The sequence below is a fragment of the Bos taurus genome, chromosome X (assembly GCF_002263795.3).
Source record: "Bos taurus isolate L1 Dominette 01449 registration number 42190680 breed Hereford chromosome X, ARS-UCD2.0, whole genome shotgun sequence".
NCBI lineage: Eukaryota > Metazoa > Chordata > Mammalia > Artiodactyla > Bovidae > Bos > Bos taurus.
Genome location: NC_037357.1, coordinates 52,895,364 through 52,920,198, shown reverse-complemented (window position 1 = coordinate 52,920,198; position 24,835 = coordinate 52,895,364). Strand labels below are relative to the sequence as shown.

The following is a 24,835-nucleotide window of genomic DNA, read 5'->3' as shown; positions in this document are numbered from 1 at the left end:
CACCTCCTTGGTTAAATTACCAGGTGTGTATTTAAAATTTACAGCACATCTCTGAAGTAGTTACATTTCAAGTGCTCAATAGTCCCTTGTGGCTAGTGGCTATCAAATTGGACAGTGAAGTTCAGCAGTCTTGCTGCCTAGGTTCAAATCCCAGCTCTATAATTTATAGCTGTGTAATCTGGACTAATTGCTTTAATGCATATGTACCTCAATGTGAATATCAAAAAATAAAATGGGAACAATAATTGTACCTACCTCATAGGGTGCAGTAAAGATAAATGAGAAAATGTGAGTAGAAGGCTTTAGTGTTATCATCTTTGTAATTACAGCAGCATCCAGAGAACATCCATGGTTTCCAACTAATGAATGTTTATTGAATTGAACTGAATTCTGCTCAGAGTTCCTCAAATAGCAGAGGGATTAAAAAGTAATGCTTTGACAGGTGAATGGATAAAGAAGATGTGGTAGAGATACACAGTGGAATACTGCATGCATACATGCTAAGTTGCTTTACTTGTGTCTGACTCATTTTGACTCCTTCTGGGGATATTCGCAACGCAGGGATTGAACCTGAGTCTCTTATGTCTCTTGAATTGGCAGACAGGCAGGTTCTTTACCATTAGCGCCATCTGGGAAGCCCACAATGGAGTACTACTCAGGCATAAAAAGGAATGAAATAATGTCATTTGCAGCAACATGGATGCAACTAGAAATTATCATACTAAGTGAAATAAGTTGGAAAAGACAAATACCATATATTATCACTAATGTGTGGAATCTAAAGTGAAAGTGAAAGTTGCTCAGTCGTGTCCGACTCTTTGTGACCCCATCGACTATATAGGCCATGGAATTCTCCAGGCAGGAATACTGGAGTGGGTAGCCTTTCCCTTCTCCAGGGGATCTTCCCAACCCAGGGATCAAACTTGGGTCTCCCACATTGCAGGTGCATTCTTTACCAGCTGATCCACAAGAGAAGCCTGTGGAATCTAAAATATGACACAAGCTAATTGATCTATGAAACAGAAACAGAACTGGGGACATAGAGAGTATACTGGTGATTAACAAAGGGGAAATGGTTGAACTGGGAGTTTGGGATTAGCAGATGGAGACTAGAATATATAGAATAGACAAGCAGCAAGGTCCTACTGTATAGCACAGGGAACTGTACTCAATATCCGGTGATAAACCATAGTGGAAAAGAATAAAGTGAAGTCGCTCAGTCTTGTCCGACTCTTTGTGACCCCATGGACTGTACAGGCCCTTTCATTCATGGAATTTTCCAGGCAAGGATACTGGAGTGGGTTGCCATTTCCTTCTCCAAGGGATCTTCCCAAAGCAGGGATCGAACCCAGGTCTCCCGCACTGCAGGTGTGGAAAAGAATATGAATATATATATATATATATATATATATATATATATATATATAAACTGAGTTACTTCACTATACAGCAGTAATTAATACAATGTTGTAAATCAACTATATTTCAATTAAAAAAATTGGTGATATAAGCACACTTATGGCTCCTTCACATTGTTGTAGAGCAGAAATTAACACAACATTGTAAAGTGATTATCCTCCAATTAAAAATAAATACTTTTTTAAAAAAATCAACCATATTTCAATTAAAAATATTAGGGATATAAGGATGCTTATGGCTGATTCACATTGTTTTATGGCAGAAACCAACAAAATACTGTAAAGCAGTTACTCTCCAATAAAAATAAAATAAATCTTAGGGGGAAAATTAATGCTTTGGAGTGAGAGGTCATAGGTTCAAACTCTAGTTCTTCCCCTTCTTAGTTCCATTCATGACTCCACTCCTCTCACACCGGCACTCCTCTAGTCTTTTCTGCTCTGTAACACCTATGCTCCTTTATCTCTGGACAGGAAAAGCCACTTTGAGATTGAAAACCATCCCCACTCTCCACATCTTTTCCTTACTGCACATGTGCAGTTGATTGGTGGCAGCCATTTTGTCTCACTTTCCTGACTTTTTGTATTTACATGCATGCTAAGTCACTTCAGCCGTGTCCAATTCTTTGCAACCCTATGGACTATAGCCTACCAGGCTCATCTGTCCATGGGATTCTCCAGGCAAGAATACTGGAGTGGATTGCCATGACCTTCTCCAGGAGATCTTCCCAACCCAGGGATTGAACCCACATCTCCTGCATGGGCAGGCAGGCTCTTTACCACTAGCACCACCTGGGAAGCCCAGGTGACTTCCGGTGCTCTTCCTCAAACATGGTTGCTAAATTGTTAGAAATCATTGACCTGACCAGCAAGTGCCTAGGTGATGTATTTTGTTATAGATAATTTATTTGTATTCCAGGATTTGTAGCAACCTCAACAAAATGCATAGACTCAGGTATAAATCCTCAGTCTCATTTGCCTTCCATTCATCTCTATGACCTTAAATCAATGAGTCCCAGTGTGGTATGAGGAAGACAAAAATCAGAGTCACTTGGAAGAAAGTGTTAAAATATAGAATCGCAGGTCCCACTTAAATATGCTGGATCACAATCCCAAGGAATAGAGCCTGGGGATTCTGATTTTTTTTTTTTTTCTAAGCAACTGACAGTTGCATATTCACATTGGGCTTCCTTGGTGGCTCATTGGCTCAGTGCCAATACAAAAGACACAGATTCAGTCCCTGGGTGGGGAAGATCCCCTGGAGAAGGAAATGGCAACCCACACGGGTATTCTTGCCTGGGAAATCCCATGGACAGAGGAGCCCAGAGAGCTATAGTTTATGGGGTTGCAAAAGAGTCCAACACGACCTAGAGACTAAACAACAACAATAAAAGTGGGAGACTTTTTTCTCTACATGTTGGGGCCAGAATGATGAAGCATTAGCATGGCCTGCTCTCCAGAGGCTGCCTTGAAGATCTGATACTCTGACATTTGCCTTCTTTTCCCCTTCTATGATGCCAGCCAAGAACACTCACTTCAACTTTGCAGTCCTTAGCTATGGGAGAGGGGCACTCCAGGAGCCCAATTTCTGTCCTGATGAGGCTCCAGAACCCTGTCATAAAACACATTGGCTGAACCTCTTCCATCCCTTCCAGAGGACAGAAGAGTTCACACAGGTTCCCTGGAAGCCCAAGGGTCTGGAAACGACCCCCAGTCAACTATCTCCTCATCCTGTAAAGGTGTCCAGATCTTTCAGAATTCAACATAGGTGTTCAATTTACTCCTTTTACCCCAAAAAGCAAACTCTTGTGCATATGCTGTATCAAGTGAAAAGCGGACTTTGCATTTTTGCAGAGGGAAGTTGCAGGGCAGGGTGCCTCACCATGCCAACCACCAGCTGAGCTCTTCCACTGACAGAGAACTGGAGCTGGAGCTGACCCAGCAATAACTGCAGAAACCAGAATGAGCAGAGGGCTAGGCAGTGCCCAAGCCATGATAGGAGGCAGGATGGTGCATCTTTTTTGTTTGGTTTTTAAATTAATTTATTTAATTGGAGGCTAATTACTTTACAATATTGTGGTGCTTTTGCCATTTATTGACATGAATCAGCCACGGGTGTACTGTGTCTCCCCATCCCAAACCCGACCTCTTACCTCCCTCCACATTCCTCCCTCTGGGTTGTCCGAGTGCACCAGCTTTGAGTGCCCTGTTTCATGCATCGAACTTGGACTGGTTATCTATTTCACCTATGGTAATATACATGTTTGAATGCTATTCTCTCAAATTATCCCACCCTTGCCTTTTCCCACAGAGTCCAAAAGTCTTTTCTTTATATCTGTGTCTCTTTTGCTTTCTCGCATATAGGGTCGTTGTTACCATCTTTCTAAATTATATATATATATATATATATATATATATATATGTGCATTAATATACTGTATTGGTGTTTTCCATTCTGACCTACTTCACTCTGTATAACAGGCTCCAGTTTCATCCACCTCATTAGCACTGGCTCAAATGCATTCTTTTTAATAGCTGAGTAATATCCCATTGTGTATATGTACCACAGCTTTTTTATCCATTCATCTGCTGATGGACTTCTAGGTTGCTTCCATGTCCTAGCTATTGTAAACAGTGCTGCAATGAACATTGGGGTACACATGTCTCTATCAATTCTGGTTTTCTTGGTGTGTATGCCCAGCAGTGGGATTGGTGGGTCGTATAGCAGTTCTATCTCCAGGTTTTTATGAAATCTCCACACTGTTCTCCATAGTGGCCTGTACTAGTTTGCATTCCCACCAACAGTGCAAGAGGGTTCCCTTTTCTCCACACCCTCTCCAGCATTTATTGTTTCTAGACTTTTTGATAGCATGTCTGTGAGATGGTACCCTCATTGTGGTTTTGATTTGCATTTCTCTGATAATGAGTGATGTTGAGCATTTTTCATGTGTTTGTTAGCCATCTGTATGTCTTCTTTGGAGAAATGTCTGTTTAGTTCTTTGGCTCATTTTTTGATTGGCCCATTTTTTGATTGGGTCATTTATTTTTCTGGTATTGAGCTGCATGAGCTGCTTGTATATTTTTCAGATTAATTCTTTGTCAGTTGCTTCATTTGCTATTATTTTTTCCCATTCTGAAGGCTGTCTTTTCAGCATGCTTATAGTTTCCTTTGTTGTGCAAGAGCTTTTAAGTTTAATGAGGTCCCATTTGTTTATTTTTGCTTTTATTTCCATTACTCTGGGAAGTGGGTCATAGAAGATGTTGCTGTGATTTTTGCAGAGTGTTTTGCCTTTGTTTCCTCTAGGAGTTTTATAGTTTCTGGTCTTATGTTTAGATCTTTAATACATTTTGAGTTTATTTTTTGTATGGTGTTAGAAAGTGTTCTAGTTTCATTCTTTTACAAGTGGTTGACCAGTTTTCCCAGCACCACTTGTTAAAGAGATTGTATTTTCTCCATTGTGTATTTTTGCCTCCTTTGTCAAAGATAAGGTGTCCATAGGTGCATGGATTCATCTCTGGGCTTTCTATTTTGTTCCATTGGTCTATATTTCTGTCTTTGTGCCAGTACCATACTGTCTTGATGACTGTAGCTTTGTAGTGTAGTGTAGTCTGAAGTCAGGCAGGTTGATTCCTCCAGTTCCATTCTTCTTTCTCAAGATTGCTTTGGCTATCTGAGTTTTTTTTTTTTTTTTTTTTTTGGTTTCCATATAAATTGTGAAATTATTTGTTCTAGAATGGCTCCTGGTGTCTGTGGGATTTGCTACTCTCATGATGCCATTGGGGTGAGTGGAGCCAGATGGCTCAGAAGTCTTAAAGAATCTGCCAGCCAAGCAAGGGATGCAGGCTTGATCCCTGGGTGTGGAAGATCCCCTGGAGAAGGAAATAGCAACCCATTCCAGTAATCTTGCCTGGGAAATCCCATGGACAGAGGAACCTGGTGGGTTACAGTCCATGTGATTGCAAAAGAGTCGGACATGACTGAGCAACTAAACAACAACAAGGGGATGGAAGGAAGGGTAATCAAAACATGGAGGATTGTATATAGAAAGAGGGTGGTAATGTCAAAGGAAAACTTCACCTGAGTCTTTTTCACTTATTACTCCTCTGTTCCTCCTCACCCATGAAAGGCAGAGCCTAGGCAGTGGTAGGTTGTTCTGACTCTACATCAAAAGCTTACTGGGAAGCCTGGTCCCATCTCCAGGTTGTATATACACTTAGGACAATTTGACTAACCAAGTTATAGATGTATGCTAAAAGGAACTAATGATATGGCATAGTCCCCTTACTAGGGCTTTAAGCTTTTTAACAGGATTCTAGGAAATAAATCTTAAATGCAAGAATGTCCTACAATAGAATTTCAATCATGCGGCAGACTGGTAGAAAGGAGAGGGAGCTACTGAGAGGTGGAGACCCAGAGAGAAGAGATTAAGAAGTATTTTAGCAATTCTGCTGATGTATTGTGTTTGCAGTTAACCCATAAAGAGACTAATTTTCTATTTTGCTCTTTGGAAACAACCCTCTTCGCGAATCACTGAGTGCTGCCAGGTAGCTTTCTTGTTTAGCCTGAAACCTTGGCCTAAAGAACATCTGGTTTCTAGGAAGTGCATGCTCCTACAAAGTGTGCTGTGCATATGACAGTGACTCCAGGAGTCCAGCTGGACCTTGGCAAGGCCACAAGGCTTAGTTAGCAAATCCAATGGAAGTGGCTGGCTGGATCTCTTTGATGGCCTTAGTGGTTCTCCCTTCTCTCATATATGTGGGTATTAAGTTAGGTCTAGTGTGGTCAATTACACTGCTTCTGTGGGAATAAGTTGTTTTTTTGTTTTTTTTTTTTATATCATGGACCATTTTGCCTGAAGAAAGAGTCATCACATTTGAACTTGAAAAGCAAAGGTAATAGGCAGCCATTCTTAAGTGTTCAACAGGAATCTGCAAAGCACCTATTTGGTACACAGTCCTGTGCTCTGTGCTGTCTCTTTTCCCTAGTGGGTTGCTTTGCCAAAAATGCATGACTGCCTCCTAATCTTGTCTTTCAGGACAAAGCTTAAATGTCTCTGCCTCAGTCTCCCCTAGTCTTAAGTGACCCACTCGCCAGTCACTTTCCATCACATCACCTGATTTCATCTTCTTCACAGTGCTTGTATGTACCTGAAATTATCCTGTTTCCTTTTTCCTTCTCTCCCTCCTTCTCTTTCTCCCTCTCTTCCTTTCTTTCTTCCTCCCTTCATTCCTCCTTTCTCTCTCTCTCTCCCTCTCCCCAACCCCTGAGCTAGAATGAGTGTACGTGTGTGCTAAATCACTTCAGTCATGTCTGACTCTTTGCAACCCTATGAACTGTAGCCCACCAGGCTTCTCTGTCCATGGGATTCTCCAGGCAAGAATACTGAAGTAGGTTGTCATGCCCTCCTCCAGGGGATCTTTCTGATCCAGGGATCACCCTGCATCTCTTACGTCTCCTGCATTTGCAGGCGGGTTCTTTACCACTAGCACCACCTGGGAAGCCCAAGCACTAGAATGTAAACTTCAGGAAAGAAAGCAGGCCTCGACTATCTCTCAGTTCAGAATCCCCAGTGAGTAGCCACTCAAAAAATATTTGTTGAGTATGTAAGTGAGACATTTGAAAGATAGGAATATACAGTCAGGTCTTAAAGGGTGTGGCCATGGATCAGAGTAAGTAAGTAAGTGTTGGTGCTACAAGGGAAGCCCATGGATCAGAAGGAAAACCAACTTTCCAGGTGAAGAGATTAGACTATAAGGATCTATGAGACGAGTTTTCTGGGAGGAGGATCAGAAGGGATCAGCCAGCTCATGGCCCAGGGGCCAGCTTAGGAAGCATTGAGTGCTGTCATTGGAGGAATGGGAAGGTATGGAGGCAACAGGAAAAACAGGAGGCAACAGGAAAAGCAGGTAGCAAAGCCATAGATACCAGGGTGAGGGTGTAAGTGATTTAAAGAGCAGTGAGAAAAACTCATCTGGTTATTCAGTAGGAAGAAATGAAAACAGAGTTTAAAAGAGTTTATCCTAAAAGAACAAACTAGAGCAAAATCCAGTCATTTTCTACAAGTGTACTTGTTTCTCAAGTAAATCCCTGTGGGAGAACACAGCTTAGAACAGATAACTACCTGACCTCTCTCATGCTTATCTTATCCTTTCTATAAACCAGGAACTTAAGCAATGTCACTGAGAATAATTACACAATAACAATTCTACCAGGCCAGCTTACCTGTCTCCTGAGAAACCTGTTTGCAGATCAAGAGCAACAGTTAGAACCAGACATGGAACAACTGACTGGTTCCAAATTGGGAAAGGAATATGACAATGCTGTATGTGTATGTGTTAGTCACTCAGTCCTGTCTGATTCTTTGTGACCCTATGGACTATAGCCCACCAGGCTCCTCTGTCCATGGGACTCTCCAGGCAAGAATACTCGAGTGGGTTGCCATGCCCTCCTCTAGAGGATCTTCCTGACCCAGGGATCGAACCCAGGTCTCTTATGTCTCCTGCACTGGCAGATGGGTTCTTTATGACTAGCGCCACCTGGGAAGCCCACAAGGCTGTATATTGTCATGGATATTGTATGTATATATTGTCACACTGCTTATTTAATTTCTGTGCAGAGTACATCATGCAAAATGCTGGGCTGGATGAATCACAAGCTGGAATCAAGATTGCTGGGGGAAACATCAATAACCTCAGATACACAGATGATAACACCCTTATGGCAGAAAGTGAAGAGGAACTAAAGAGCCTCTTGATGAGGGTGAAAGAGGAGAGTAAAAAAGTGGCTTAAAACTCAACATTCAAAAAATTAAGATCATGGCATCCAGTCCCACCACTTCATGGCATGAAAGGGGAAAAAGTGGAAGCAGTGACAGATTTTATTTTCTTGGGCTCCAAAATCACTGTGGATGGTGACTGCAGCCTTGAAATTAAAAGACGCTTGCACCTTGGAAGGAAAGCTATGACAAACCTAGACAGCAAATTAAAAAGCAGAGACACCACTTTGCTGACAAAGGTCTGTATAGTCAAAGCTATGGTTTTTCCAGCAGTCATGCATGGATGAGAGAGTTGGACCATAATGAAGGCTGAGTGCCAAAAAAGTGATGCTTTTGAATTATGGTGCTAGAGAAGACTCTTTAGAGTTCCTTGGACTGCAGGGAGAGCAAATCAGTCAATCCTAAAGGAAATTAACCCTGAATATTCACTGGAGGGACTGATGGTGAAGCTGAATCTCCAATACTTTGGCCACCTGATGGGAAGAACTGACTCATTGGAAAAGGCCCTGATGCTGGGAAAGATTGAGAGGCAGGAGGAGAAGGGGGTGACAGAGGATGAGATGGTTGGATGGCATCACTGACTCCATGGACATGAGTTTGAGTAAACTCTGGGAGAGTGAAGGACAAGAGAGCCTGGCGAGGTGCAGCCCATGGGGTTGCAAAGAGTCAGACACAACTTAGTGGCTGAACAACAATAACAAAGCAATATAACTTCTATTGTTTGACTACTTATCTCAGTCATTGTAATGTGAAGGTAGTTATGGACAAGAAATAAATGAATAGTTATGGCTATGTTCCAATAAAACTTTATTTATAAACCATGCAGCAGGCTGGATTTGGCCCACACTTTGTTGAACCCTGTACTATGTCCTGAGTCTCATCTCAACAACACCAATGAAGAATGAATTCTGTAGTAGCCATGAAAGTGTCCACTGGGAGACAATCGGCCTCCAAGTATGCAACTATCCAGCAACTTCTACCTGCAGTTTACTTTAGGGCCTGCTATTTTTAAGCTGAGGTCATGACCTTCTCAGGCAGATCTCAGCTTATGACTGAGCATGGTAGTCTTACAAAGGCTTGACATTTCTGGCCAGCACAGGACTATCTGTGCACATCAGTAATCTTTGCAGAGCACCCCATTCAGCTGGCTGAGATTTTTTTGAGCTGCACTGCAATCTGAGGATTTTCATCTCTAGTTCTCTTTTCTTCCCCCTCAGTTTTCACAGGTATCAGACCTGCATCACAGTCTAAAGGCAAGCAATGTGACGACAGCTTAGACCTCAGTGATAGCAGTGCTAGTCACAAGACACGGTCAGATTCTGGACAAATTTTGCAGATAGAGCCAACAGGTTTGCTGATAGATTGAGTGTAGATTGTGAGTTAAAGAAAGGATTCGAGGATGATGTCAATGATGATTCTATCTAGTGCATCTTTGTTTTCTAGTTCATTCATTTTTGCTGTTCTTATTATTACTTGTCTTCTATTCTCTTTAGTTTTATTTGGTTGTTCTGTCTCTGAATTATTACCTTATACACTTAATGAATTAATTTTAAGCCTTTCTTCTTTTTTAATGAGCATTTAAAGCTGTAAATTTCCCATGAATAATATTTAGCTGCATACTGTGAGTTTTGAGGCATAGTATTACATTCCATTCAGACACATCTTTTAATTTCAGAATTTCTTCATTGACACTAGTTGCTTAGAAGTACATTTTCAACTTCCAAAAATATGGACTTTTTCTAATCATCTCTTGTGAAATTTCTAATTTATCTACATTATGGTCAGAGGAAATGGTCAGAAGAAGATTTTTTAAAAAATTTGTTCAGATGAGTTGTAAGGCCTGGGATGTAGTCAAATTTCATAAAAATGCTGTGTCAGCTTGCTGAAAATTCTGTAGTAATTTGGCATGGTGTTCTATGTATGTTGTTCTCAGTTGCCCAGTCATGTCCAGTTCTTTGTGACCCTGTGGATTGCAGCACACCAGGCTTCCCTGTCCTTCACTATCTCCCGGAGTTTGCCCAAATTCATGACCATCGAGTCAGTGATGCCATCCAATTATCTCATCCTCTGTCATACCCTTCTCCTCCTGGTTTCAATCTTTCCCAGCAGCAGGGTCTTTTCCAATGAGTCAGCTCTTCACATTAGGTGGCCGAAATTTTGGAGCTTCAGCATCAGTCCTTCCAATGAATATTCAGGGTTGATTTCCTTTAGGATTAACTGGTTTGATTTCCTTGTGGTTCAAGGAACTCTCAAGAGTCTTCTCCAACACCACGGTTTGAAAGCATCAATTCTTAGGTGCTCAGTGTTCTTTATGGTCCAGCTCTCATATCTGTACATGACTACTGGAAAAAAAAATAGCTTTGAGTATATGGATGTTTGTTGGCAAAGTGATACGCTTTTTAATATGCTGTCTAGTTTGGTCATAGCTTTTCTTCCTAGAAGTAACTACTTTAAATTTCATGGCTGCAGTCACCATCCACAGTGATTCTGGAGCCCAAGAAAAAGTCTGTAACTGTTTCAATTTTTTCCCCATCTATTTGCCAGAAGTGATGGGACCAGATGCCATGATCTTAGTTTTTTGAATGTTGAATTGTATATATTCCATTAAGATTAATCTTGATAATTGTGTTGTTCAAATCTATATTTACTGAATTTTTATCTGCCTGACCTAAGAAATACAGAGAAAAAAATATTTAAAATGCCCACTATAATATGAACTTGTCAATATCTCCTTGTAGTTCTATAAATTTTGAACCTTTGTTGTTAGGTGTATTCAGATTTAGAATTTCTGTATTCTTTTTTTTTTTTTTTTTTTAGAATTTCTGTATTCTTATGGTGACTTGATGGAGAAGGCAATGGCACCCCACTCCAGTAGTCTTGCCTGGAAAATCCCATGGATGGAGGAGCCTGGTAGGCTGCAGTCCATGGGGTCGCTAAAAGTCAGACACGACTGAGTGACTTCACTTTCACTTTTCACTTTCATGCATTGGAGAAGGAAATGGCAACCCACTCCAATGTTCTTGCCTGGAGAATCTCAGGGACGGGGGAGCCTGGTGGGCTGCCGTCTATGGGGTCGCACAGAGTCGGACACGACTGAAGCGACGCAGCAGCAGCAGCATGGTGACTTGAAACTTTTATCATTACTTAATGACCATCTTCTTTCTTTGGCATAATGATATTTGACCTCAGATCTATTTTGTTTGATGTTAATACAGCTATACCTTTCTTTTGATTAGTATTTGCCTGATATATCTCTCCCCATTGTTTGACCTTCAACCTTTATGGGACATGTCTCTTGTAAAGAGCATTTGGCTTTTTAAAAATAAAATCCTAGTCAAGCAATCATTTGTCTTTTAGAATTAGTTGCTTTAATTTGCTAAAACTTTGAAAACTTTCCATTTGTACTACTTTCTCTACATTTTCTCTTGCTTTTTTCTGAATTCAAGTTCTTTACTCCATTTTTTCCCTTTACAGACTTGTAAGTTATAGCCTCTTTTTAAAATTGTTATCCTTAAAATTCAAATTTAATTTCTAGTCTGTACAATGTCCTTACAATATTTTGACTCTGGTAATCTCCTAGTGACTTAAAAACTAATTTTGAAGCATTTTATTGTAGTATAACATACCTACAAAACATTGCACATTAGTGTACAGCTCATTGAATTTTTACAAACTGAAAAGGCTAACTAACCATCAGCTGTATCGATAAATATAACATTACCAGTATATCAGAAGGCCTCCTCGGATACCCATCTAGTCATTAGAGGCACCCTAGACCCATAAAGGTAGCCACTATCCTGAGTCTAGCAACACAGATTAGTTTCACCTGTATTTTTTACACCATAGATATAATATATACTCCTTATATTTGGTTTATGTTGCTTAACATCATGTGAGTGAATATTCTTCCTTTGCAAGTATTTAGAAACTCTAAATTTATAAGCTAATGAATTTATTCTAGCTATAAACAGGAATTTGGATTTTGTAACTAACTCTATTTGATTTGCAATCTCCATTAAGCTCAGATTAACAAAGCTATTAGTATTAAATTAGCAAAGTTCTTTGCACATGTGTAAGGAACCATGGGGATGTAAGAATGAAGGATAGTGGGGAAGACAAGTAAATGCTGCAAAATGAAGAATGTCATACAGGCTAAAGCTCCTTTAGACTACTTCCTTCCTACTTTATTGGCATTAAAAAATAGCTTTCCCTTTAATGAAATACATCTTGGTTCCATCTTTTGTGAAACTGAAAACCAAAGCAAAATAATGCAAGCTGTGTGAGGGCAGAGACTGTGTCTGCTTATTTTCCACTTATCCCTTATGCTTAACACAGTGCCTAGCATATAGTAGGCATCCTATTGCTTAATACACAGATGAGGAAGCAGCAGCTGAGTTTTCCTTTGCAGGATAACAAGGATGCAACAGGAAATCATTTCATTGTATATTTCATAAGTAATGTATTAGTTGTCTATTGCTGCATAACAACATAACCCCAAGATTTAGCAGCTTAAAATGATACACATTTATTATCTGACAGTTTCTGTGGGTCAGGAATCTGGTCATGACTTAGATGGGTGCCCTGAGCTTAGGGTCTCTCACAAGGCTGCCATCATCTCAGTGTTCTACTGGGAAGGATCCATTTCCTAGCTCATTCATGATTGTTGGCAGGATTCAGTTTCTCATGGGCTGTTCTATCAAGGCCTCAGTCCCTTGGTTCCTTGCCATGAGGGGCCTCTCTGCTGACATGTTACAGCATGGCAGCTTGCTTCATCAGAGTGAGCAACCAAGAGGACAAGAGAGAGCACAAGCAAGATAGAAGTCACAGTCTTTTATAACCTAATCACTCACGAGGTCCAGCTCACACCTAAGGGAAGGGAATTACACAAAGGAGTGACACACCATGGTCTTTGGGGACCACATCAGAACGTGAGTACTACAGATGCTGAGTAGACTGGTTGTTTTGAGTATAGGTAAATGAAAAACTGCATAGATGGTGAAGCTGGAAAGTAGACTGGAGTTAGGCCAACCGTGGAGGTTCTTGAGATGTCCTAAGTTGTCTGAACTTTGTTCTGATGCTAGCTACTCAAAATGTAATTCATTGATCAGCAGCATTCATATCACCTAAATACTTGCTAGAAAGACAGAAGCTTGGGCTCCTATCACAGACCCACCAAATTAGAGTCTGCCATTTTAACTAGATCCCAGCTACACCAAAGTTTCAAAAATGCTGCTTTTGTTTCTGATAAGGAGAAAACAGCTTTTGTGAAAAGACTGAACGTGGAAAAGGAGGAGGAATGAATCAAAGATGACTACATTTTTTGAACATACAAGATAGGACTGGTCTGCTCATGGCATTAGGAGATTTACAGAAGAATATGGCTGACCCTCAATATCAGTGATTCCCATACTTAATTCTGCATTAGAATCACAAGAAGCTTTTAAAATGCTCCTTGGAGAAATGCTGATTCTAGGGCTGGAGCATCATGTAGTGCCCAAAATAAAGTGCTCAAAACACAAAAGGATAGGAGTAGATCAAAGGGATGCTGGAGCCAAGCTTTAAGAGTTCCCAACATCCAGAGCTGGAAAAATTTGAGCAACAAAATAAATAACATGGTATTATGTTATAATCCAAAGTATAAAATAAATATCCATGAATCCATACTGATATAAATGACTGAATAAATGAGAGGCCAATATCCAGGTGCTTAGTCCCTCAGTTGTGTCTGATTCTTTGAGACCCCATGGATTGTAGCTTGCCAGGCTCCTCTGTCCATGGGGGAATTCTTCAGGCAAGAATACTGGAATGGATTGCCATTACCTCCTCCAGGGGATCTTCCCAACCCAGGGATTGAATCCAGGTATTGAACCCAGGTCTCCCACACTGCAGGCAGATTTTTTACTATCTGAGCCACCAGGGAAGCCCAAAAGGGATCCAGTAATGCAGGCATAAGTCACTGCAGGTGAAGGCCCAGTGAGGCACCAAGGGAAGGTCATGGTCAAGTATGACTGCAAGGAGCTACAGAAGCGTCTCAACCTGGAGAAGTGGATCCAGGAGCAGCTCAAAGACTGCCAGGCCCTTGTTTCTCCCTCCTCCCTAACCCCTACCCCAGGAAGAGAAGATTCCAGAGCTAGAAATCAATGTGGATGAACTGGACATGGAGAGCAATGATACGTGGGCTACCAGGGTCAAGGAGCTGCTGGTTGACTTACAAACCCACTGAGGCCCTCATCTCTGGCCTGCTGGACAAGGTCTGGGGCATGAAGAAGCTGAGCACACCCCAGAAGAAGTAAGGGTACTCGACCCAGGTGAACAGTGGCTCCCACAGGACAATTGCTGGTCCCCTCCCCCAACCTCATAGCAACAGCAATGGGGGTGGGGGGCAGCCTGCGGTCAGGCCTGGTGCCATGAACTGGGCTCCCTGTGCCCCTGGCCCAGGGGCCTCTTTTCTGCTCCGTTTTCCATTTTGGGTGTTTATTATTATTATTATTAAACTGATGAGATTTTGTGTTTTCATGTTTACTGCAGTGTGGGCCCTCTAATAAAGCTAGGATATGCCTTTGGTGCAGCTAAAAAAAATCCTGTTGATACTATGTACCCTTCAGGATAATGAGAATGGCACCTCACCTCTATGGTGTGTGCTCAGTTGTTCAGTCATATCCAACTCTTTGGGAGCCCCATGGACTGCAGCCCACCAGGTTCCTCTGTCCATGGGATTTCCCAGAAAAGAATACTGGAGTGGGTTGCCATTCCCTTCTACAAGGGATCTTCCTGACCTTGGGATCAAATCCACATCTGCAGTGGGAAGCAGATTCTTTACCACTGTGCCACCTGGGAAGCCCATCTTACCTCTGTCGTAATCCTCTGTGAATCTCAAAACCTCAGACAAACCCAAACTGAGGATGACATTCCACAAAATACCTGACCAGTTCATCTTATATTTGTCAAGATCATGAAAAACAAGTGAAGAAAGAAACTGTCACAGATAGGAGAAGCTAAGGAAACATGATGATTAAATGAAAGAGGGATCCTGGATTGGATTTTGCAACAGAAAAAGAATTCATGTTGATATATGGCAAAACCAATACAATATTGTAAAGCTAAAAAATAAAATAAAATTAAAAATTAAAAATAGAACATTAGTGGAAAAACTGAGATCAAATAATGAATGAAAAAATAATAAATCTGTAGTTTAGTTAATAGTAATGTACCAATGTTGATTTATTAGTTTTGACAAATATACCAGAGTTATGTAAGATGTTAACATTAGGGCACCGGTAGCAGGTATACAGGAATTCTCAGTGCGATCTTTATAACTTCTCAGTAAACAGACTTATTCCTAAATAAAATGTCCATTACAACTCAGTAGATGTCCATGCCTCACTGTCTGAGATTCTGATTCACTATTTCTGGGTGAGGGGGGACAGGTGGTTAAATACCATTATTTTCTATAAATTCCCCAGATGATTCTGGTGTGGGGTCCACACTTTAACTACTGCTCTGTACCAAACTCTTGTGATTTCTCTCAAACCACTGTGAAAAGTAACCACGTGATACAAAGCAGTGTTATACAGTGCAAAGAACACTAGTTTACAGCTCGAGACTTAATCCTTCATCTACCATCATTCAGCTACAGAACCTAGATAAAGCACTTCATCTCTCTTAGCCTCAAGCTTCTCATCTGCAAAATAGAGAGTAATGACCATTAAATTAAATAAAATCTATAAAATCTAAAAATGTTTCCAACATTTTTAATATTTTAAAAACTTTTAAAATTATTTATTTGTGGCAGTGCTGGGTCTTCGTTGCTGCATAGGCTTTCTCTAGATGCAGAGAGCGGGAGCTACGCTAGTTGTGGTACTTGGGCTTCTCATTGTGGTGGCTTCTCTTGCTGCAAAGCACTGGCTCTAGGTGCTCAGGCTTCAGTATTTGCAGCACATGGGCTCAGTAGTTGCGGCTCACAGGCTTTAGAGTGTGAGTTCAGTCGTTGTGGCACTGCCCCGCAGCATGAGGAATCTTACTGGACCAGGGATCGAACCTGTATCCCTTGCATCAGCAGGCAGATTCTTAACCACTGGACCACCGGAGAAGTCCTCAACTTTTTGGATTACCGTCTAGTTCTGTTATTGCCAACTTAATAAATAATTCCATGAAATCTAAGACAATATTTTTAAAACATTAGTGGAAGACTTTTCTCTAGGATACAAACTAAGAAGTAATGAAGACTATTTTAATCAATAAGTCAGAGCTAATATATCTCCAATTAATAACATCCACACTTCATGGTATTACCATATACCCAGTCCAATGATGCTGTCATTGCCCCAGATACTTTGGGACTCCTTTAATATAGATAGAAGCCATTTTTTAGGCCACAAAAGAAAGTCTTTTAAAATCACACCTCATTGACCAAATGTAGCCAGCTTTCTCACCCATGTTTAACCACCAGACAGTCCTCTAAATGACCCTTGGTTATTTCTAAAAGCCAAACTGCCCTAAAGGAACAGAGCCTTGGCCATTAGGGGGAAGAAAATTCATTTGAGAACTTGATAAAAAGATACACAGTCCTCCCCAGAAAAATATATCAGCATGCAAAAAAAAATTTGCCAATAATTTGAATCCCTAGACTTTATTTTAAAACTCCAAATCTGGGGAGATAAATATTTACCATTACTAAGAAAATCCAAATGTTCCGAAAGGACTCAGAAGAAATCCTTTGGAGGCAACTTCTCTGAAGGAAACAAACGCACGACAGGAAAACACTGCACTTGGGGTGTGAATAAACATCTTAAGATTTAGCTGTCACTAGTTTGGAGCGAAAAAGTCACCTTCCTCTTAATGTCAATTTCCTCATTTGCAAAATGCAGAAAAGAGGATTGTGCTACATCAATGGTTCTCCATGTGTTCATGGACCAGCCTCACAATCACCTAGGAGGTCATTAAGAGTGCCTACTGAATCAGAAACTTTGGGAGTGGGGCCCGACCATCTGTGTTTTAACAAGCCCTCCAGGGGATTCTGATGTACACTCAAGTTTGAGAACCACCAAGCTAAATGATCTCTAAAGTCTCTTTGAGCTCTCAAATTCTACAATTTGGAAAGTATAAACTTCAGTACTTCAAAATATAAAACCAAAACCAACAGTTTCAGTCACACATCTGTTAAAAGATTTTCTAAAATTAATTTCTAAGGGAAAAAGAATAAGAATCTTTACTTTTACCTTATATCCCCCACAGTACCCGTGCATACCTATTTACAAATACCGGGCATTCATATATTTACCATATGGTCCAACTTGGCTGAAAAAGAAAATTCTTTGACCCAGAGGTAGGTGAGGGAGAAAATACCTAGTTCAACTTATCTTGTAGCTATTTTCCCTACCTTCTACCTGCAATCCAAAATATTCCATGGCTTTATTAATAAAGTAGTAGGGAAAACTGGACTTTGTTTTTATCTAAAAGCAATACATATCTTGTTTTCACTGGAAATATGCTCAAGACACACCACCAGGACTTATCAAGCAATAATAAAAATAATTATTCTTAGTGCTAACAAAAGTATAATTTTGAAATAAGGCTGATGGTAATGGTTTTGATTTCAAACAAGTAAACCAGATATTTAATATTAAGGAATTATTTTAATAAGTATGGTGATATCATGCTGCTGCTGCTAAGTAGCTTCAGTCCTGTCCGACTCTGTGTGACCCCATAGACAGCAGCCCACCAGGCTCCTCCGTCCCTGGGATTCTCCAGGCAAGAACACTGGAGTGGGTTTCCATTTCCTTCTCCAATGCATGAAAGTGAAAAGTGAAAGTGAAGTCACTCAGTCGTACCAGACTCTTAGTGACCCTATGGACTGCAGCCTACCAGGCTCCTCGGTCCATGGGATTTTCCAGGCAAGACTACTGGAGTGGGGTGCCATTGCCTTCTCTGATGGTGATATCATAGTTATGTATAATATAGAAGTGCCATTATCTTTTAAAAAAACTTGATACTATAATATTTAAAAATGAAGAATAATACCTGTGAACTTTACTATCATCAAGTATTGAGCTAAGGTGAGTGGTTCGGTTCAGTTCAGTTGCTTAGTTGTGTCCAGCTCTTTGAAACCCTATGAACTGCAGCATGCCAGGACTCCCTGTCCATCACCAACTCCTGGAGTTCACCCAAACTCATCTCCATTGAGTCGGTGATGCCATCCAACCATCTCATCCTCTGTCATCCCCTTCTCTTCCTGCCCTCAATCTTTCCCAGCATCAGGGTCTTTTCAAATGAGTTAGCTCTTCACATCAGGTGGCCAAAGTATTGAAGCTTCAGCATCAGTCCTTCCAATGGACACCCAGGACTGATCTCCTTTAGAATGGACTGGTTGGATCTCCTTGCAGTCCAAGGGACTCTCAAGAGTCTTCTCCAACACCACAGTTCAAAAGCATCAATTCTTCAGCACTCAGCCTTCTTTATAGTCCAACTCTCACATCTATACATGACCACTGGAAAAACCATAGTCTTGACTAGATGAACCTTTGTTAACAAAGTAATGTCTCTGCTTTTTAATATGCTGTCTAGGTTGGTCATAACTTTCTTTCCAAGGAGTAAACGTCTTTTAATTTCACGGCTGCAGTCACCATCTGCAGTGATTTTGGAGCCCAAAAAATAGAGTCAGCCACTGTTTCCCCATCTATTTCCCATGAAGTGATGGGACCAGATGCCATAATCTTAGTTTTCTGAATGTTGAGCTTTAAGCCAACCTTTTCACTCTCCTCTTTCACTTTCATCAAGAGGCTCTTTAGTTCTTCTTCACTTTCTGCCATAAGGGTGGTGTCATCTGCATATCTGAGGTTATTGATATTTCTCCCAGCAATCTTGATTCCAGCTTGTGCTTCTTCCAGCCCAGAGTTTCTCATGATGTACTCTGCATATAAGTTAAATAAGCAAGGTGACAATATACAGCCTTGACGAACTCCTTTTCCTCTTTGGAACCAGTCTGTTGTTCCATGTCCAGTTCTAACTGTTGCTCCCTGACCTGCATACAGATTTCTCAAGAGGCAGGTCAGGTGGTCTGGTATTCCCATCTCTTTCAGAATTTTTCACAGTTTAGTGGATGGGGAGGTAAAAGGAACAAGATTGGCCATGAGAGAAGCGTTGAAGTAGATATGGTATATGGGGATGCATTTTACTCTTCTACTTGAAATTTTTTAATAAGACAAAGCAGAAAATATGCCAATTCAATTATCTGCTGTTTTGAGTAAAAAGAAGCATAGAGTGGGATCCTGCCAACCAAATGAATAAACTGGAATTTTAAAAATATTATTCCTCCATTACAAGGGAAGTAATGTACTTAAATTTAGTATCTATCAGCTAAGAAACACAGATAAGGTACTAAAACATCCCACTTACCGTGAGATTCAAACTGATAGTGAGGGAGAGGTAGAGATTGTCAGACCTAAATAACAGTGATTCTCTTAAAGCTCTCACATTACAAGAAAAAAAAAGCACTCTGAGGGATGATTCTGAAATAAGTAGTTTTTTTTTAATAGACTCTAAAAATCTATGTCCTAGTACTGTCACTTAGGACTGATTTTGCATCAGAGAAGGATGAACTCAGAGAAATCTCCATGGTAGCACTCTGCAACAATCAAAACAGAAACTGGCACCTAATTTCCACATCATTCAAACATTAAATTGTATTAATAGTCAAGTGAAATAGTCAATATTTGAGAAATTTCTCCATTAAACCATCAAGCTCCCAACTTAGATAGTGGCCTTAAGGAAGTAGACAATGAAATGCAGCACACTCTTCCTCTCATACCAATCACTTATAAATAGTAACTGTGGGCAGAAGTTTGAGTCAATGATTACTGTTCACTGGTAAAATGATGATAGTGGTCACTACATAAAACAAAATACCTAGATCTGTACTATCCAACAGAACTGTGATGATGGAAATGTTCTATATCCTGTATTTTCCAATGCAGTAGTCTCTCACCATATATGGCTACAGCACTCTTGAAGTGGTGCTAATGGGACCAAGAAGCTAAATTTTAATTTTCATTCACTTAAATAGCTACGTGTGGTTATGGGTTACCATAATAAACAGTACATACAGTTTTAGAGTACTTAAGAAACACATACACACAGATAAACACACACATTTCACTTAATATCTGACTCACATTTATTAAAAATTGAAATTACAGAAAAGCATGAATAATATTGGCTTTATTAAACAAGCTTAATTAACTTACCTTTGACTAACAAATCAAAGCATTTAATATCACAAAAGGAATTTTGAGCACGAGGTCAATTCCAACCTCTGAAGTTAAAAACAAATGAAAAGCAGCCAAGACATTTTCCAAAGGAGAGAGCAACCACAGATCTCCCTCTAGTGGCAAGAGATAAAGTTGCTGCTGAAAAGCTGAACTGCTTCTGTACCAATACATAAAACTGCTCACAGACATTACTTTTATATAACTTAAGAAAACTCTAGAAGGAAAATAGATCTGGTTTTTGTAAACAACGTTAGACCTAATTTTCACTTACTATGAATTCTAATGTCTCTAGAAATCTGATCTTTCCAGGAGAAAAGAGATTTGCCAGTGACATCTGGGGAATTGGGACTTACACAAAACAAAAGCTACGGAGCCTTAACCAAACTGAGCAAAAGAAAAGAGAGAAATTTTTCTGTTGATAAATGTTCTAGGATGGGACATGAAAAGGAGTAGATTCAGAAGTATAAAGTAGTAAGCAGCAGTGGGTTTGTAAAAATCCATGGTACATCAAAAGAGACAATTTAAAATATTACAATTTTTTTATAACTAAAACACTTTTCATTCTTATAATCAGTTTTAAAAGACAGCTCTGCCACATTACCATTTTAATTACAACCGTACATACTATATAGATTTAACTACTGAATGACTACTTTCAAGTACAAGAGGAAACTCAAAATAGAAGTGACTTGTGTTACAGCTATTGTTTTTCCCTCACAGCTTCAGGAAAAACAGCTTTTATATACACTGAAGTAAGTACAGAATGTACAGAAGACAGATATATATACAAAAGTGCATTAATACAGTAATACATTTAGCAGAAATACAGGAAAAAAATCCTGGTTAACAATCTGATACATTACAGTATTTAAGACTACTTGAAGATTCTCCAAACCAGTCAATGTCCTACTTGCTTTGGTTATGATATTGATGCTACATAACTAACCTTTGAAACTAAAACAAAAAAATTGAAATTTTTAACCATCTGTGAAATGTTTTACATACACTTGTGTTTATTCTTAATAGCTTTTGAAAACAATTTTATAAAACTCCCAACACAAAGATTTAGAATGGACAATACATATATCTAAATTAGAGTATTCAAAGAGGAAATTAAATCGATTCACTACAGGAACAGACATGGTCTGCTCCATTCCTAAAAGCCTCAGCTTGGTAACCTAACCTCAAAGTCTCAACTTAAATCCAATTGGTCAGCTACTATTAAAGAGCAAGCAGCTCCACAAAACAAGCCATGGCTTCAGGCCACTGTTCCTTAGAACAATTCACAATAGGTAAGTGTTAATTTGTCATTTATACATATTAATTCTACAACTACCTTTATATAGTCAAAATGCATAATTAGACTACTCTCTGCATATGTATAATTAGACTACTCTCCTCTTTTCTACCCCATCCCTCACAAAAAAAGAACACAGATTTCCACAGGATCCATTGACCACAAAGATGTAACAAAGAAATCCAACAATACTTATTGAAATCGGAGAAGACCAAATCAGTTTTTCCAAGTTCAGTACGGATATCAAATTTAAAAAATTAATTTACCATTATATGATCTAGGTTAAAACATTAATAACCTTAATTTAAAATACAATTGTGAAGGGGGGCTGAAAACAAGTAATTTTCATATTAGAAAAATTATGTAAATAAAATTTTAGTGAGTCAACTCGGCTATACCATGCAACTTCCTATTTTTTGTCTTAAAATATTTTATTGAAGTATAGTAGATTTTTTACTCTTATTAATAATAGCCAGTTACTTAGAATTTGTAGAGTTCCTTCTAAGCCTTATGGAAATAAGAATTAAGGATTAAGAAATAAGAATTAAGCATTTCTAAGGAGCTATGTTCCAGATACTACACTGATAAGGATGCCTAGGTCTAAATCTCTCTCAGATACATCCCACCACTTAGCATAATTTAATTGTAAAGATAAAACTTATCTTACTTTGTCAGACTTAAAATGAATCCAAAGTTATCACAGTACATGTGTATACAAATATTTATTTTCTACCTAATAGTCCTTTTAAGGATTAAACTTACCTCTAAGTTTAGACATATTGAATGTCAGTGTGCGCAACATCAATACTATCATTTGACTGTAACTGGAAATTTTCCTATCAACCATCTCAAACTATAAACTGATTTTAAGTAACCCCTTCCCAGTTTGAAGCAAACATTTTTTCTTGTAAACACAAGCGTTAAGAAGTTAAAAGGAAGAGGAATGTTATGCTATTACATAAATGAATACAAGAATCACTAAAGTTAACAAACAAATCAAATTGCTATATAATCTCTGCTTTTGAAGTACTTTGGCCTTGAAAATTATCTTTCCAGAGTTAACTCAATTTAAAAAATATTCTTGGGAATTCCCTGGAAGCCCAGTGGTTGTAACTCCATGCTTTCACTGCTGAGGGCCTAGTTTCAATCCCTGGTCAGGGAACTAAGATCCTGCAAACTGCACAGTGAGGCCAAAAAATAAAATAAAATAAGTAAAATAAAAAAATATTCTGCTTTATGAGTTTTATCAGGGGAAAAAAATAACAAATACATTAAACTATACTTTGCTGCTACTGCTGCTAAGTCGCTTCAGTCATGTCCGACTCTGTGCGACCCCAGAGACGGCAGCCCACCCGTCCCTGTGATTCTCCAGGCAAGAACACTGGAGTGGGTTGCCATTTCCTTCTCCAATGCATGAAAGTGAAAAGTGAAAGTGAAGTCGCTCAGTCGTGTGCAACTCTTAGCGACCCCATGGACTACAGCGCACCAGGATGCTCTGTCCATGGGATTTTCCAGGCAAGAGTACTGGAGTGGGGTGCCATTGCCTTCTCCAAAACTATACTTTAGATGACTTCAATGTTCTATGACCTAGCTGGGCCAAAAATCAAGTTATATAAGTGAAACTTAAGATCTGAAGGTTTTCTTTATGTACTCTATTATCATTGATTAGTTCGATATAATGCCTTTGCTTACTGATATCCAAGAGCATGGGCATTTTATAAAATTAATTACAACATTTAGATTACTTTTGAATTTGGAAAAGCCTAATGTTGACGAAAAGTATAGAGTTCACCTTTAAGGCACAGGAAGCTATAAACAAAAGACTCTACACTAGAGAATCCTGGGAACAAGACTTTTCTATTTGTCATGAACTAACATTTTTGGCTTAAATATGAAGACATTTGATAAATTTCACAATTTTTAAAGCTCATCAGAATCTGGATACCTTTATATAGTAGTTCTTAAAAGTTTTCCTTTATGAGGGGTTTTAGCACTTCTAAGAGCTAAATAAAATGAGATGTCTATCCAATCCACAGAGTCATCAAATTTCAAATCAGTTTCTGGCATTAATTCAGCAATATCTAGTTAACCCAAAGGACTGACAAAATGGACAAAACAGCCACCACTTAACTAAAAATGAGACAAGTCTCAAAAAATAAAGTTATTTTACTCTAAGTTCTTCTTGGGACAGAAGAACAGTATAAAGTCCTTTGTACTTCACTACACATTATACTACATTGCCTCACTTAAACTCAGTTGCAAAAATATAGGAAAAAACGCATCATTTTGTTTAAACTCAAGGTTTGCACTTTTAAAACCTGTGGTAGGGACTGACAGACTTCTACAAGGTCTCTTTTCCCCAGTTTTGTTGAAATATAATTGACATACACACAAGATCCCTAATAACATGTTCTGGATAAATGTGATGTGACTTCATTATGCCCTTAATTAAGAAGTCTTATTTTTTAATCATGCCCTCATGTAACAAGGCTTATTTTTAAAGGGAAAGACTTATTTGCTCTAATGTCAATTCTCTACAGTTGAGAACTGACAATGGAGCAAATAAGTCTTACATTTTTATTAATTGGTTAGTCGAGGTTTATACTTTTAAAGAAAAAAATTGAGTTGGATTTGTTTTAAATTGCACTTAGAAAGAGATCAGACTAAATTTATTATTTATTCTAAGAAAGAAATAATTCAAACCTGAATTATCTACATGAGGCATTAAAACCAAAAAAAAGTATAGCACATTAACAAAGACAAGAATTTTTTTGTCTTTTTCTGTTGTTTTATTTGGGCGGGAGGGTGGGGCGTAGGTAGAGAAAGACTTTGTAATCTCCCTCTTTAATCATAAGCAAACACAAATTGCTTAAATTTTTTTTCTGTTCTTTATTTCAATCTCTTCCAAGCCACCTTACTGAGCTATCTCTAATTTATGATACCATAAAGACTGTGCATCCGGATTTGCACAACACTTTATGGTGTACTTTACTATAAACACTCAAACCTTTATAAACTTTAAAAATTGGCTTTGTGGCACTTTGGTAAACTTGTTTAACAGTGACTTAAGGTAAATCTATG

At 39.1% G+C, this 24,835-nt stretch overlaps 1 pseudogene; it reads left to right on the top strand.

Moving 5' to 3' along the window:
• Positions 1-2,246: 2,246 nt before the first annotated feature.
• LOC786427 (protein phosphatase 1 regulatory subunit 14B-like) lies at positions 2,247-14,484 on the top strand (annotated as a pseudogene).
• The last annotated feature ends 10,351 nt before the right edge of the window (positions 14,485-24,835 follow it).